This window comes from Ovis aries, chromosome 2 (assembly GCF_016772045.2).
Source record: "Ovis aries strain OAR_USU_Benz2616 breed Rambouillet chromosome 2, ARS-UI_Ramb_v3.0, whole genome shotgun sequence".
Lineage (NCBI taxonomy): Eukaryota > Metazoa > Chordata > Mammalia > Artiodactyla > Bovidae > Ovis > Ovis aries.
Window position 1 is genome coordinate 245,294,783 of NC_056055.1, and position 14,211 is coordinate 245,308,993.

A 14,211-nucleotide genomic window follows, 5' to 3' on the forward strand; every position below is an offset into this window, starting at 1 on the left:
GGGCAGAGTTCAATCCCTGGTTCGAACTAAGATCCTATAAGCTGTGTTGCATGGCCAAAAAAAAAAAAAAAAAAAGCACAATGTTAAAAAAAAAATGTCGAATGGACTAGATCATGATGATGAAGCATTTTGAGTTTATGACTCGATTGCAGTATTCTAGTGTCTGTGAATAGAGTGGTAGACAAAACAAAGTGCTTGCCCCATCATGGAGTTTTAATATTTTAAATACTTGTTTAAGAATTAAATAACAACTTTCTTGAGATATTCACATACAATAAAAGTCACCCATTTAAAATGTACAGTTTCTTGACTTTAGTATATTTTCGTAGTTTCGCTATCACCGTGGCCTTATAACCTAATTTCAGATTACTTCAAAAAGAAGCATGTGCTTTACAAGCATCCCTCCTTCCCCCGTTTCCAGGAGTCCTCTCCAGCCTGAGCATCCACCAGTCATTTTCTTTATACTTTGTGACTACTTAGCATTTTGTGTACTTTTTTTCACTTAGCATTTTGTTTTCAAGGTTCATCCTGTTGTGGTATGTATCAGGATTTCCCTTTCTTTTAATTGCCAGATAAAATTCATTGTCTGAATAGGCCTCAGTTTTGTCCATCATCCATCAGTTGATGGAAACATTGTTTCTGCTTTCTGGCTGTTGTAAATACTGCTGATAGGAACGTTCATGTATCAGTTTTGTGTGCACACCTTTTTATTTCTCTTACATGTATATGTAGGAGCAAAATTGCTGAGTCATTTAGTGACTCTATTGCTTAACCTCTGGAGAAGCTCATTTAGTTTTATGAATTCTGACAAATGCAGAGTTTTGCAGCCCCGCCATACTGAAAATGAAAAAATCCATCACCCAGCTACATTCCTTCAGTAGCCTCTTTTTTTTTTTTTTTTAATTTTGTTACAGAATAGTTGATTTACAGTGTTGTATTAGTTTCTGCTATACAGCAAAGTGATTCGGTTATATATATTCTTTCCATTTTCATTTATTATAGGATGTTGAATATGGTTCCCTGTGCTATACAGTAGGACCTTTTTTGTCCATTCTATATATTATAGTTTGCATCTGCTAATCTCAGACTCCCAGTCCATCCCTCACCTCTGCCCCTGGCAACCATAAGTCTCTTCTCTCTATCTGTGAATCTATTTCTGTTTTGTAGGTAAGTTCATTTATGTAATATTTTAGATTCCACATAAAGTAATATGATATATGTGTTTCTCTTTCTGACTTACTTCACTTGATATAATAATCTCTAGTTGCATCCATGTTGCTGCGGTGGCATTATTTTGGTTTTTTTTTTATGACTGAATAGGTTTCCTGTGTGTGTGTGTGTGTGTGTGTGTATACACATACCATATCTTTATCCAGTTCATCTGTAAATGGACATTTAGTTTACTTATGTGTAAATAGTGCTGCTGTGAAGATAGGAGTGCATATTTTTTTGTCTGAATATATGTGCAAGAGTGCAATTGCTGGATCATATAGTGTTGTCTCTTTGAAGATGAACTCTTCCCGAGATCCTAGTAGCCCCTATAGATTTGCTTTTGCCAGAGTGTTTGTAAATGGATGCATAGCCCTTTTGAGTCTAGCTTCTTTCACTTAATTAGTATTTGAGATTCCTTTGTGTTGTTATATCAGCAATTGTTTCCTTTTTGGAACCCTCCAACAGGCGGGAAGGGCTTCTCTGAGCACTCAGCTGGTAAAGAATCCACTTGGAGTGCAGGAGACCCCAGTTCAGTTCCTGGATTGGGAAGATCTGCTGGAGCAGGGATAGGCTACCCACTCCAGTAGTCTTGGGCTTCCCTTGTGGCTCATCTGGTAAAGAATCTGCCTGCAGTGTGGGAGACCTGGGTTCGATCCCTGGGTTGGAAGATCCCCTGGAGAAGGGAAAGGCTATCCACTCCAGTATTCTGGCCTAGAGAATGCCATGGACGTCCATGGGGTTGCAAAGAGTTGGACACGACTGAGTGATTTTCACTTTCAACAGGTGGGAATGTAAGTTGGTCTAGCCACTATGCTAAACAGTATGGAGGTTCTTCAAAAAAACTAAAAACAGAATTATCAAATATTAACAACATGGTCAACAGCCATTTTTGGGGGGCAGTATTGGTCTTTTTTTGTATATAAAGAAAATGAACAAAAATCCTAAGTAGAGTATGTTTCTGGGTAAATTTAAATGTGACTGTCAGGAAATCAATTTGTTTTATGTGGTGGGTTGTGTTCTGAGGTAGAAAACCAGAGTCAGAACAAGAGCATTTCTGGCTAAGCACTTGTAGACTAATGTTTCTGTATTTTTTTTTTTTTTAAACGCAATGTAATGGTTCCGGTTGTTAATATTAAAATGATGATTTCCAGCAATTTTTAAATCTAAAACACAATGGGAAAGAATGTATAGGCTTTCAATCTAATATCAAAACAGCTTAGGGAAACTGATTTTTTCCTGAAATTGGCAAAAACTCTGGACAGAAATACAGAAAATTGAATATTCGTATATTTTGTAGTAGAAGTATTAATGTGTTTGATTAAAAAGTGCTGCCTAAGACCTTGCTGAGGATGTTATATACTATAAGGAATAGCTCACCACTGCATTGACTCTCTAACAGTGGAAAAATTCCGAGTTACAGTGAGGGATTTTGGACCTGAATTATTAATAATAGCTTAACAGTAAACTGAATTGAAAAAAATATTGAAATTGCTAGTTTTATTTCAGTGCACTTTTAGTGGCAAAATATAAACGGCTTTGAAGCAAAATTTGTATTAAAACATTGGTTGTTGTTCAGTCGCTCAGTTGTGTCCGACTCTTTGGCATCCCATGGACTGCAGCACGCCAGGTCTCCCTGTCTTTCACCATCTCCCAGAGCTTGCTCAAGCTCTTGTCCATGGAGTCGGTGATGCCATCCAACCATCTCATCCTCTGTCGTCCCCTTCTCCTCCTGCCCCCAATCCCTCCCAGCATCAGGGTCTTTTCTAATAAGTCAGCTCTTCGCATCAGGTGGCCAAAGTATTGGAGTTTCAGCTTTAGCATCAGTCCTTCCAATGAACACCCAGGACTGATCTCCTTTAGGATGGACTGGTTGGATCTCCTTGCAGTCCAAGGGACTCTCAAGAGTCTTCTCCAACACCACAGTTGAAAAGCATCAGTTCTTCAGCACTCAGCCTTGGTATCTTTTTTTTAAAATCATATTCTGTCATAGATTCCTCAGTTAAAGTAGGAGTAGATATGTCCATATTGTTTAGGTTTGAGAATATAGTTTCTGGTTTGCTTTTGTCCATACCACAGTTGCTAAAGTTGTGGCCTCAGATTTCTGTAGTTGCCAGTTTGGGTCATTCAAGATGTTCTTTTTGGGATATTTTGCATGTTTTGTTCCTGTACTTGAGAACGGCAAATTCTAATTCATATTAATCTATTTTAATCTTTTCTTATAGCATAGTTTCATGCTTGGATTTGAGAGGCTCTGTCTTTGATACTGTTTAGGGAAATAGAAATTATCTGAGGATGCTCTGCTGTTGTCAGCCAAAGGCTTCATTCTGGAATTTGCTTCTCTTACTTTCCTACTGTCTCTAGTGGTACAGCTCTCACCCTTATCTTTTATGATGCTTTTTCCAGCATAGGAAAGGATTAATATTTTTTAAACGTTACTGTGATAAAATATGCATTTCATAAAATTCAGTCATTTGATGTGTACAGTGCAGTGGTTTTTTGTGCATTCAGATATATGCAACCACTACCACAGTCAATTTTAGAGCATTTCATCGCCTTGGAAAGAAACTTACACGTCTTGACTCCCTCAGTTCATACCTCAATTCATATCCCTCCATTGCTCCTAGTCCCAAGCAGTCGCTAGCCTTTTGGTCTTTATAGCTGATTCTGAACATTTAATGAAAATTATATAAGAGGCAGTGTGTGGTGATTGACTTCCTTCACTTGGCTGATTGCAAGGTTCATCCGTGTTGTAACATGAACAGTTAGTACAGTTGCTCCTTGAATAACATGGATTTCAAGTCCCTGGGCCCATCGTTGATAAACTGCTCCACAGTCCTTGGCCGACTGCATCTGAGAATGGAGCTGGGGATGTGGAGGGCCAGCTGTAAAGTTATAAATGGGGTTCTGACTGTGCTGGCAGGGAGACATCTGTAACCCCCACATTGTTTAGGAGTCAATTTGTATTTCATTTCTTTTTATTGCCAAATTAAATTCCACGATATACTGCATTTTGTGTATACTCTATTCATCAGTTGATGGACAGTTGATTTGTTACCACCTTTGGCTATTATAAATAATACTGCATATATATGTATAAATATTTATGCACGAGTTTTTCCAGGACATACTATGCTATGTATATGCTACTCACTTGAGTGGAGTTGGTGGGTCGTAATGCAACTTAATGTTTAAGCTTCTGAGGAACTGTCAGGTGGTTTTCCATGGTGGCTGTATTATCTCGTATTATCACCAGCAGTGTATATGGGTTCCAGTTTCTCCATGTTCTTGCCCACACAGGCTCTTTTACTATAACCTTCCCAGTGGGTATAAAATGGTATTTGATCGTGGTTTTTGATTTGCATTTCCCTGGTGACACTGAGCATCTGTTCATGTAGCTTTTAGTTATTTGTATATCTTCTTTGAAGAAATGTCTGTTCCGATCTTTTGCCCACTTAAAAAGTTGGGTTGTGTTTTTGTTGTTGAGTTATAAGAATTCTTTATACTATCTGGATAAAAGTCTCTCATCACACATATTCTTTGCAAATGTTTTTCCGATTCTGTGGGTTGTCATTTCACTTTCTTGATGGTATCTTTTGAAGTACAAAAGTTTTATTTCTGTTGAAGTACAATTTATCTGGGTGGTTTTTTTTTTTTTTTTTTTGGTTGCTGTTCTTTTGGTGTCTGTCATACCTATGCAATTTGTTGCCACATACGTAGTCATGTAGATTTATTCCCTTATTTATTCCCTTATAAACTTTTAAAAAGTTTATACTTCTAGCTCTACATTTAGGTTTTTGATCCAATTTGGAGTTAAGTTTTGTGTATTTTGTGAAGTGAGCATCCAGTTATTTGTTTATTTTTTGCCTTTGTCTATCTAGTTGTCCCAGGAGGAGATGGTTAATCAGTTTCTATATGTGACAGATCTGAAAAACTCAAATAATTTTGTATATTCTTAAGTTATTTTTAAAACATTCTGAACTAATCTGGATCGTTTTCTGTATCATAAACAGTGACACAGGATTTTTTTAGAATTAAAAATTATGTGGATGGTGTGTTTATTCACTTGAGTGCATTTACTTTTTAAAGCTAGGTTTAGTTTTCTTTTGTTAGGGTTGTTTTCAAAATATGCTGGTTTATTTAAATTGGATTTCTTTAATTTTTGAAAGACATGTACCTTGTGGGTCAGAACTAATATTAAAGGGAAATTTCCAAAGCCAGCTGTATTTGAAACAATGTTTTGAGAAATCGTGTATGGTATCTTGTGAAATACAGTATAGTTTAGAAATTTTGCCCTTATTCTTGTATGTTATAGAAGTTATCCTTTTCATTATCAAAAGTAGGTAGAATTGAGAAAGTAAAGAAAGCATAAATCAACTAACATAACTATTTTGCCTTAAGGGTTAACTGAGAATGCAAAAAAGATCTTTTCGTTTATTTGTATCTGTTGAAATTAGTTGCCTGTGTCTTCTCTAAAGCAGTGTTTGTGCAAAGGAATTTGTACCCTTGTTTTCTTTCGTAATGAGGCAGTGTTAACTTGAGGCTGTTACTTTAAGAATATTGCTTACGCTGTGCATTGGGATAGCAGCTTTTCTTATAGTGTTGTGGGGCAGAGTTTAGGAACATTCACCTGGGAATTGTAAATGCACTGTTAGTATTTCAGCACACTGGAGGAATATTTCTATTGACTTTCAGCTGCTTGTTTTCTGATTTGTCAAAATCTACCTTTTGAGGAGGTTCTGACTTTGAGTCAAACCCAGTTTCAGGTATGATTACTGTAGATTTAGAAGCTCATCCTGGTGGAGTTCATTATCCTTGAAATGTTAGTAAACATTTGTGCTAAAAATAATTATAGTTCCCCCTCCTTCCTTCATGGTACAGTAGGAAATGTTCAGATCATTATGTAATCTCATAGATCCTTGGATTTCCCTGATGAAATTTGGTCTCTGAGAATTTTTTATCTGCCTAATTGACATTTAGTGTGGAGAGTTATGTAGTGAGTACTATAGTAATCAATTTAAATTCTATCATGTTTTAATACTCTTTAAGCTTCAAGTTTTGTTTCTGAAATTTATCTTGTTAATTTATTAGAAAGAAAATGGGGAATTAAGACTTTTTTGCAATTATATTTCTGCTTAAGTCTTGTTAGTTCAGTTATTACATATCCGCTGTCCAGTCTTGCTAATGATTATGCTTGTATTTCCTAAGGACATAATATAAATCATAGCAATTTGAATCACAGAAATGTCAAGTGGGTGTAGTACTCTTATTTCAGGCACGAGATTTGAGAAATAAAAACTGTGTTCTGGAGCATTGCACATGCGTATTGCACACTGCGCATTGTTTGAATTAGAATTTAAATAGTACTGTGATGAGCTGTTTGCTTGTAATAGTGAGCCGGAAGGCAGGGAAGCATTCAGTGATGCATGCTGGAGATACGGAGCTTGATGGGAACTGGTGATAAACTTAATATTAATCTATAAAATTCTGTTGGTAGTTTTCAGAGGGAAATAAGTGAGTACTCTTTGTGACCAAGGGAAAAGAATGTTTGTTACTGGAACATTGACCAAATATATGATTGTCTGTTTACAAGACTGGTAATTACAGTAATATTGTTAGCCAGTGAAGTGACCAACAGAAATCCCGAGCCTTAACCTTTCCTTGTAAGATGAAAAGGTATGGTTCAGCCCTTGGGGCCTACTGCTGATAACTCACTTAGAACTTATTCCCACATAGTGACAGTTGACCCTAGCTTGAAAAAATAGTAGTTGGCTTTGCAGAAGAAAGGTTTTATGTTTTCTACCATTCATATGACCACAGTGCAGAACCATAATTCAAAGTAAGTTTTATTTCAGCTAGGAATAGTCTTCATTCTGAAAGAATTGACAAGCTAATAGAAAGGACTTAAGCGCTGAAACTTGTTAGGGTTATGTTTTCTAACATAAATATATATATATAGTTTAAATATATATATAGTTTATATATATATAACCTATAAATATATAGTTTACATATAAATATATATATATAGTTTCTTTGGATGAAGCAGTTCCTTTATAAATGGTTTTCCTTTGTTATTGCTCAGTGCAGCATTTTAGATCAGTTCTTTGTGTGTAGGGGAGGATGGCATGGTATCCAGCTGTTGTCTGAGGTTGCTAAGTTTAAAGAACTATCTAAAAACTGGTAACAATGTTCTTAACATTGAATGACTAAAGCATTGGGTTTTTTTGTTTGGTTTTCCCTCTCTCACCTGGGTAAACTGTTGCAACTTAGATATAAAGAATTTTACTTCTAATGATTCTTTAAGGGCTCCGCAACTTGAAGTCATTCTTGCACAGTTACTATTTGCAGCTGTCACTTTGTCTTCCTGTTTCACTGAACTAAAAAGGCACATGATGTGAGAATTGATTTGTTGAAGAAAGGATGCTGTCTCATTTTGGGTTTATTACATTTGTAGTCTTTTAAAATACATTTAAATTATAAAAGTAACTTATTTTTACTGTAGGAAAGGCACATAATACGGGTTTGTGATCCTGTCATCCAGAGAGAGCTGCTTGTCAGTCTTTTGGTGCCACTCTCTCGGTTGCCATTCTTAAAGAGGTGGAATGCTGCCTTACCAGCGAGAAGAGCTCACATCTTTCAGTTTTGAAGCTGGATAAAATGACACTCTTTTGAAGAATATCCTGACAACATGTTGAAATATTTTAAACTAAATTGTGGTGGAGAGCCTTTTTTAAAAATGAAGAGTTGGTGGGTAGAGATGGGAAAAGTAGTAGCTTTTAAAATAGAAACACAAGGAAGCAGTTGTATTTGCCATTCCTGTGTAGTTGAAACAGACTTGGTCTTTGTCAGTAATTTCCACGTTGATGAATTAGTCTTATCTTCCTGAATATCCTGCTTATACTTCCTTAGTCTTTTTCTCCAAGAAGTAAAGGTGGTAGAGCCTCATTGTGGGCCTAAAGTTAGGAGGCTTGTTGTATGATTTTTATTTGTTTTGAGTTACCATGGAATGGTTATCATGGGACTCCCTTTTGGAGAGATTGATCTAATCACACTAGGAAATTTGAAATACTTTGTTTTCCAGTTTCTCTGGAGAAGTAAGCGGATAGCCCCAGTAATTGGATGACAAAGCTTGGGTTGGTGATGGGATTTTGTGGTCGTAGTTGCTCTTACTGCTCAGTTCGTTTTTGAGTTCTCTTATCCTTAACTCGCTCTTCTAGAATTCCTAGAGGACCTGTGCAGCAGCCCCTCGAGGATCGAATCTTTGCTCCTGCTGTCTCGGCAGTGTACAGCGCGGTGAGTACCTACCTCAGGGCTGTTGGATGGTGTGTGTTTTTTGCACATGAACCTTTGCTCTAATAAACAGTGTTAAATTGGTACATGATATGCGTTTAAAAAGTTCAATAAAATCTCAAATAGAATTAGATGCATATAATGTAATGTGATCCCTGTCATCTTACTGTAAGAAGTAGACATTGAAAGAAGCATTCTGTTAAGGTAGATTGACTCATGCATCTGTGTTTGTTCTCCCTTTTCTGCCTTTCATAAATATTGTGGTTCTTCTAGGATACTGAGTTTTAATTTTTTTTTTTTTACTATTTTCCCTTCAATTTTAATAAATTTTAGTTTTTTGCCTTAAATTTTTAATTTTACTTTTTTTCAATCTTTGCATGTAAAAATGCAGAAAGTTTAGAAAGCAGTGGTTTTAATGGAAGGGAATTTAAATATTTATGTTAAATGATTTAAGTTCATACATGACTGGAAATTTGAAAGAGGTTGAATATAATAAAATTAGAAGTGGAATTCAGGGATCTTACAGTAAGTCTAAAGGAATTTAGGAGAGAATTGTGGATTTTTTTTATTTTTTGTCTGTGCTGCACTGCTTGTGGGGTTTTTTTTTTCCTAATCAGGGATTGAACCCAAGCCCTTAGCAGTGAATATGTGGAGTCTGAACCACTGGACCGCCAGGGAATTCTTGGACATACCTTTCTAATGTTTTATTTCATCAAACCATTTATTTCTAGGATAGGGTGCTTCATAATGTAGTGAGAGAATAAATAATTGTAATCCAACTGATACAATAAAGCAATAATTCTTATCCTGTTTGCTTATAAATTACTTTTAGAATCTGAAAATGGTCGCAGTGCATTCTCCTAAGAAAAGAGCATATACCCAGTGTTTGCAAATAATTTCAGAACTTCACGGGTGTTCATCAGACCATTCATAAGACTTTGGTTAAGAACCTTAGTTAGAGATATCAGTTCACTTCAGTTGCTCAGTCGTGTCCAACTCTTTGCAACCCCATGGACTGTAGCACACCAGGCTTCCCTGTCTGTCACCAACTCCTGGAGCTTGCTCAAACTCATGTTCATCAAGTTGGTGATGCCATCTAACCATCTCATCCTGTGTCTTCCCCTTCTCCTCCTGCCTTCAATTCTTCCCAGCATCCGAGTCTTTTCACAGTGAGTCAGTTCTTCGCATCAGGTGACCAAAGTTAGAGATATGAACATGCTATTACATGCTTCGTTGAGGAAGAGGCAGTAAGCCAGAAGATATAGGACCTTCTTGACAGAAAAGGGAAGAAAAGGCCTTCTAGGAAGTTAGGAATTAGAGGCATGGTTAGTGGAATGTTAAGTAGTCAGTCATGTGTGGGATGTGTGTTTGGTTTTGTAGCAGAAGTAGAGATGAAGAAAGTGGGTTTTAAAGGTTTTAAAGTCATCCTAAAGAGAGAGAACTTTGTTATGTGGGTAATGAGTAAGGTAATTGTTTTTCTGGTTTGCTCAAAACGGGTCTCAGTTTACACTTGTATAAATCAGCTGAACTACCTGTTAATTATTTTTTGAACCCTGCACAGCTCCTAAAATGGACTCTGTTTGGATGATGAACTATCTGCTCACTCTACTAATTGGGAACCTTCAACTTATGTTAAAAAATAATCTTTAATTTTTTCTCTGGCACAACTTCCTCCAGGGCAGAGTTGTTTGTTTGTTTGTTTGTAGTCTTGAGCTTAGGGAATCTCCCTGCTGATCCATGGTTAAGACTACACACTTCCATTATAGGGAACATGAGTTCTGTCCCTGGTTGGGGAACTAAAATCCAAGATACTGCACAGTGCGGCCAAAAAAAAAAGTTCTGAGCTTAAAGGCTGTAGAATTTTATCAGGCATAACTCTTTAACATATAATTATTTCTAATTTTGAAGGGATTCCTTCAACATTAACTTATTTAGGAAAAAGAAGAAAATGTAATTTTCTAGTAATCTTGACTCACTTTCTAGAGGCATCTACTCTAAGCAATTTTTGGTATATTTTCCTTTTTCTCTGTTGTAGGCTCTGTATAAGGTATTTTATTCTCATTTGTCACTTTATGTTGTAAGGTTAGGTTTTCCTATGCTGTTTGAAACATGTCTTAAATAATAAATGGTTGTATGTTGTTTTGTTTTAAGAATTTAACATTCAATCAAGGTTTGACAGATTAATTTTTAAGCTTTTAATGTGTGTCAGACACTGTTGTAGGCATTGGGAGTATAATAGTGAGCAGACTAAACCTGCAGTTCTTAGGGAGCCTATTTTTTTGTGAGATAGAAAATAGTTACATGTATGTATGTGTGTATGTGTGTGAGATATCCTATTGGGTGGTAATAAATGCCTTTAGGCAAACGAGGCAAGCTAAAGGGGTAGGGAATGGCTGGACATCCTACTTTAGTTAGGGCTCCTAGGGAATTTTTATCTGAAAACCATGGCATTTAAGTAGAAACTTAAGAAATGAGGGTGTGCGATTGCAGATTTTAGGAAAAGTGCATCTCTGGTAGAAGAAACAGCAGTGCCGAGGTGCAGAGATGGCGTCTGGAATGTTAGACTGTGTTAGGGTACAGACCAGGGCAGAGACTGCGGAGTTTAATGTAGATATGAGAGAAAGCCATTGGAAATTTAAGAGCAGAGGAACTGACTTTTTATTTTTAAATGTAACTTTGTCTTTTATATTGAGGGTAGACTGATGAGGCTAGGTGGCTGTGGCTGTGAGGGGGAAGCGTGAAGATCACTTAGGAGCTTAATTGTAATACAGGCAAATAATGGTGGCTTGCTGTAAGTCGGCAGTGAAAGAGATGAGTAGTGCTGTTAGCTGTATATTTTGAAAGTAGAGTGAGGATGTGATGAGAGCTTGGATGTGGGAAGTGAGAGAAAGAAGAGTAAAGGAGGATGTCAGAAATCAGCACCTGAGCAGCTGAGTGGATGAGCATGATACTAGTTACAGGAATGAACGCTGGGTGAGAAACGGGGCCTTTGTTGAGAAAATGAATACATGTGAACGTTGTTTATGTGAGGAGTTAATAAGCACTAGGTTGTTTCCACTTTTTCTTATCGTGAGTAATTTATTGAATTTTAACCCTTTTCTGGATTTGGCATTACTGTTGTAGAATAACTTTCTAGAAACGCAGTTACTGGGTTAAAGTGTAGCCATGGTACATAAGTGAGGACACGTGACATTGTAAATGTAGTCCTTTAGAGAGGAGATAATCAAAATCCTGTGACACAGTACCTGTCGCACAGTTGACATGAATTGCTTTGCATTAAAGTTTTTGAATTTATTTTTCAGTTAGATCAGATTTGACATCTGGTATTAAAAGGTACTATCATATATATGGTCCTTCAGTTAACTTAAAAAGTTGATATGTCAGTTATATGAAATGCATATTCTCAAAGGACAAAGACTTTTAGAGAGTACAAAGCTACCTTAAAATATGATGTCTACTTTTTGATCCGTTTTTCCATTTTTAGTGATTCAGATCGCTTCCTCACTCTTGCAGCGTTGTACCCATTAACAGTGAGCAGGAGGGTAGTTGACCAGCTGCGTAGTCTCCCCTTTTCTCCACCCCAAGATTATGTATTGGTCTTTAGTCCTATATTGTCTTGGTCCATTAGGATCATTCCTATGTCATAAAATAAAGCTAACCTTCAATTCACCTCCTCCTAGCTCAGCATATGGTGCCCATATGTCACTTTAATTGAGTTGGTAAAATTCCTTGAAAGGTAAAAGATACCGGGATAGCCTTTAAAAATGATACAGCCAGAGATTTCACTCTTTTATGTCTGATAGGGAGGCTGTATGGCATATGTCAGCCATTTTGGGTTAAATTGTCTGCTGATATTCAGAGAGGCATCAAAAGTAAGCCTCCTATAATGCCTTCAGTTTTACACTTTGGCCTGCTTACTATTTTATTATCATCTGGCTTTTCTGAATTTCTCCTTGAAACATTTATCAAGGATGAGAGGGATGCTTATGTCATTATTCCTCATTAGTCGTAATTACATTAGGGTGATGGATCATATGAACAAAAGAACAAAAAAGCCAGTATTTTTAAATGCTAGTAAGATCAGTATGTACTTTGGTAGAGAGGAAAGGATAAAACTAAAGAGGCATGAGCTAGTTTGAAATATATTCATTAATAACTGTCTTATTGGCATGCTTCCTAAGAACAAATTGTGAAGTTTTACTATATTGTATATTTTTTGGCTTATATCTGCATATCCAAGGGTTCTTCATCCTTGGATTCAGCCAACCATGGATCAGAAATATTTGGGGGGAAAAAAAAGATTTCAAAGAGTTCCAAAAAGCAAAACTTGAATATCCATTTGCTGGCCGCATATCTACATAGCATTTGCATTGTTTTAGGTATTAGTGTAATCTAGAGATGATTTAAAGGATAGGAGAGGATGTGTATGCAAATACAAAGCCATTTGATGTAAGAAACTTGAGCTTCCCAAATTTCGCTATCTGTGGAAGGGTGGTCAAGGAACCAATCTCTCTCTGATGCTTAGTTTAGTTCAGTTCAGTTCAGTCGCTCAGTAATGTCTGACTCTTTGCGACCCTGTGAACCGCAGCATGCCAGGCCTCCCTGAGTTCCAGAGTCCACCCAAACCCATGTCCATTGAGTCAGTGATGCCATCCAGTCATCTCATCCTCTGTCATCCCCTTCTCTTCCTGCCCTCAATCTTTCCCAGCATCAGGGTCTTTTCAAATGAGTCAGCTCTTCGCATGAGGTTGCCAAAGTATTGGAGTTTCAGCTTCTTTTTTTGTTGCTGTTTTTTTTTTGAGTATCAGCTTCAACATCAGTCCTACCAATAAACACCCAGGACCGATCTCCTTTCGGATGGACTGGTTGGAGCTCCTTTCAGTCCAAGGGACTCTCAAGAGTCTTCTCCAACACCACAGTTCAAAAGCATCAATGCTTCGACGCTCAGTTTTCTTTATAGTCCAACTCTCACATCCATACATGACCACTGGAAAAACCACAGCCTTGGCTAGATGGACCTTTGTTGGCAAAGTAATATCTCTGCTTTTTAATATGCTGTCGGTTGGTTATAACTTTCCTTCCAAGGAGTAAGCGTCTTTTAATTTCATGGCTGCAATCACCATCTGCAGTGATTTTGGGAGCCCAGAAAAATAAAGTCAGCCACTGTTTCCACTGTTCCCCCATCTATTTGTTATGAAGTGGTGGGACCGGATGCCATGATCTTTGCTTTCTGAATGTTGAGCTTGAAGCCAACTTTTTCAATCTCCTCTTTCACCTTCACCAACAGGCTCTTTAGTTCCTCTTCACTTTCTGCCATAAGGGTGGTGTCATCTGCATATCTGAGGTTATTGATATTTCCCCCGGCAATCTTCATTCCAGCTTATGCTTCTTCCAGCCCAGCGTTTCTTATGATGTACTCTGCATAGAAGTTAAATAAGCAGGGTGACAATATACAGCCTTGACGTACCCCTTTTCCTGTTTGGAACCAGTCTGTTGTTCCATGTCCAGTTCTAACTGTTGCTTCCTGACCTGCATATAGGCTTCTCAAGAGGCAGGTCAGGTGGTCTGTATTCCCATCTCTTTCAGAATTTTCCACAGTTTATTGTGATCCACACAGTCAAAAGCTTTGGCATAGTCAATAAAGCAGAAATAGATGTTTTTCTGTAATTCTCTTGCTTTTTCGGTGGTCCAGTGGATGTTGGCAATTTG

General features: G+C 37.2%; 1 protein-coding gene across 22 annotated transcripts in view; it reads left to right on the top strand.

Annotated features, from left to right (window-relative positions):
* EIF4G3 (eukaryotic translation initiation factor 4 gamma 3) overlaps window positions 1-14,211 on the top strand; it is a 356,271-nt gene that overhangs the window by 79,975 nt on the left and 262,085 nt on the right. For 18 of the 22 annotated variants that reach the window (XM_060410690.1, XM_042244658.2, XM_060410702.1 and 15 more), the window contains one exon: window positions 8,430-8,505. The gene's annotated coding sequence lies outside the window, so the exon portion shown is untranslated. Of the gene's footprint in view, window positions 1-8,429; window positions 8,506-14,211 lie in introns of those variants that run through there. The other 4 variants (XM_060410693.1, XM_060410705.1, XM_060410712.1 and 1 more) reach the window with 1 other exon arrangement.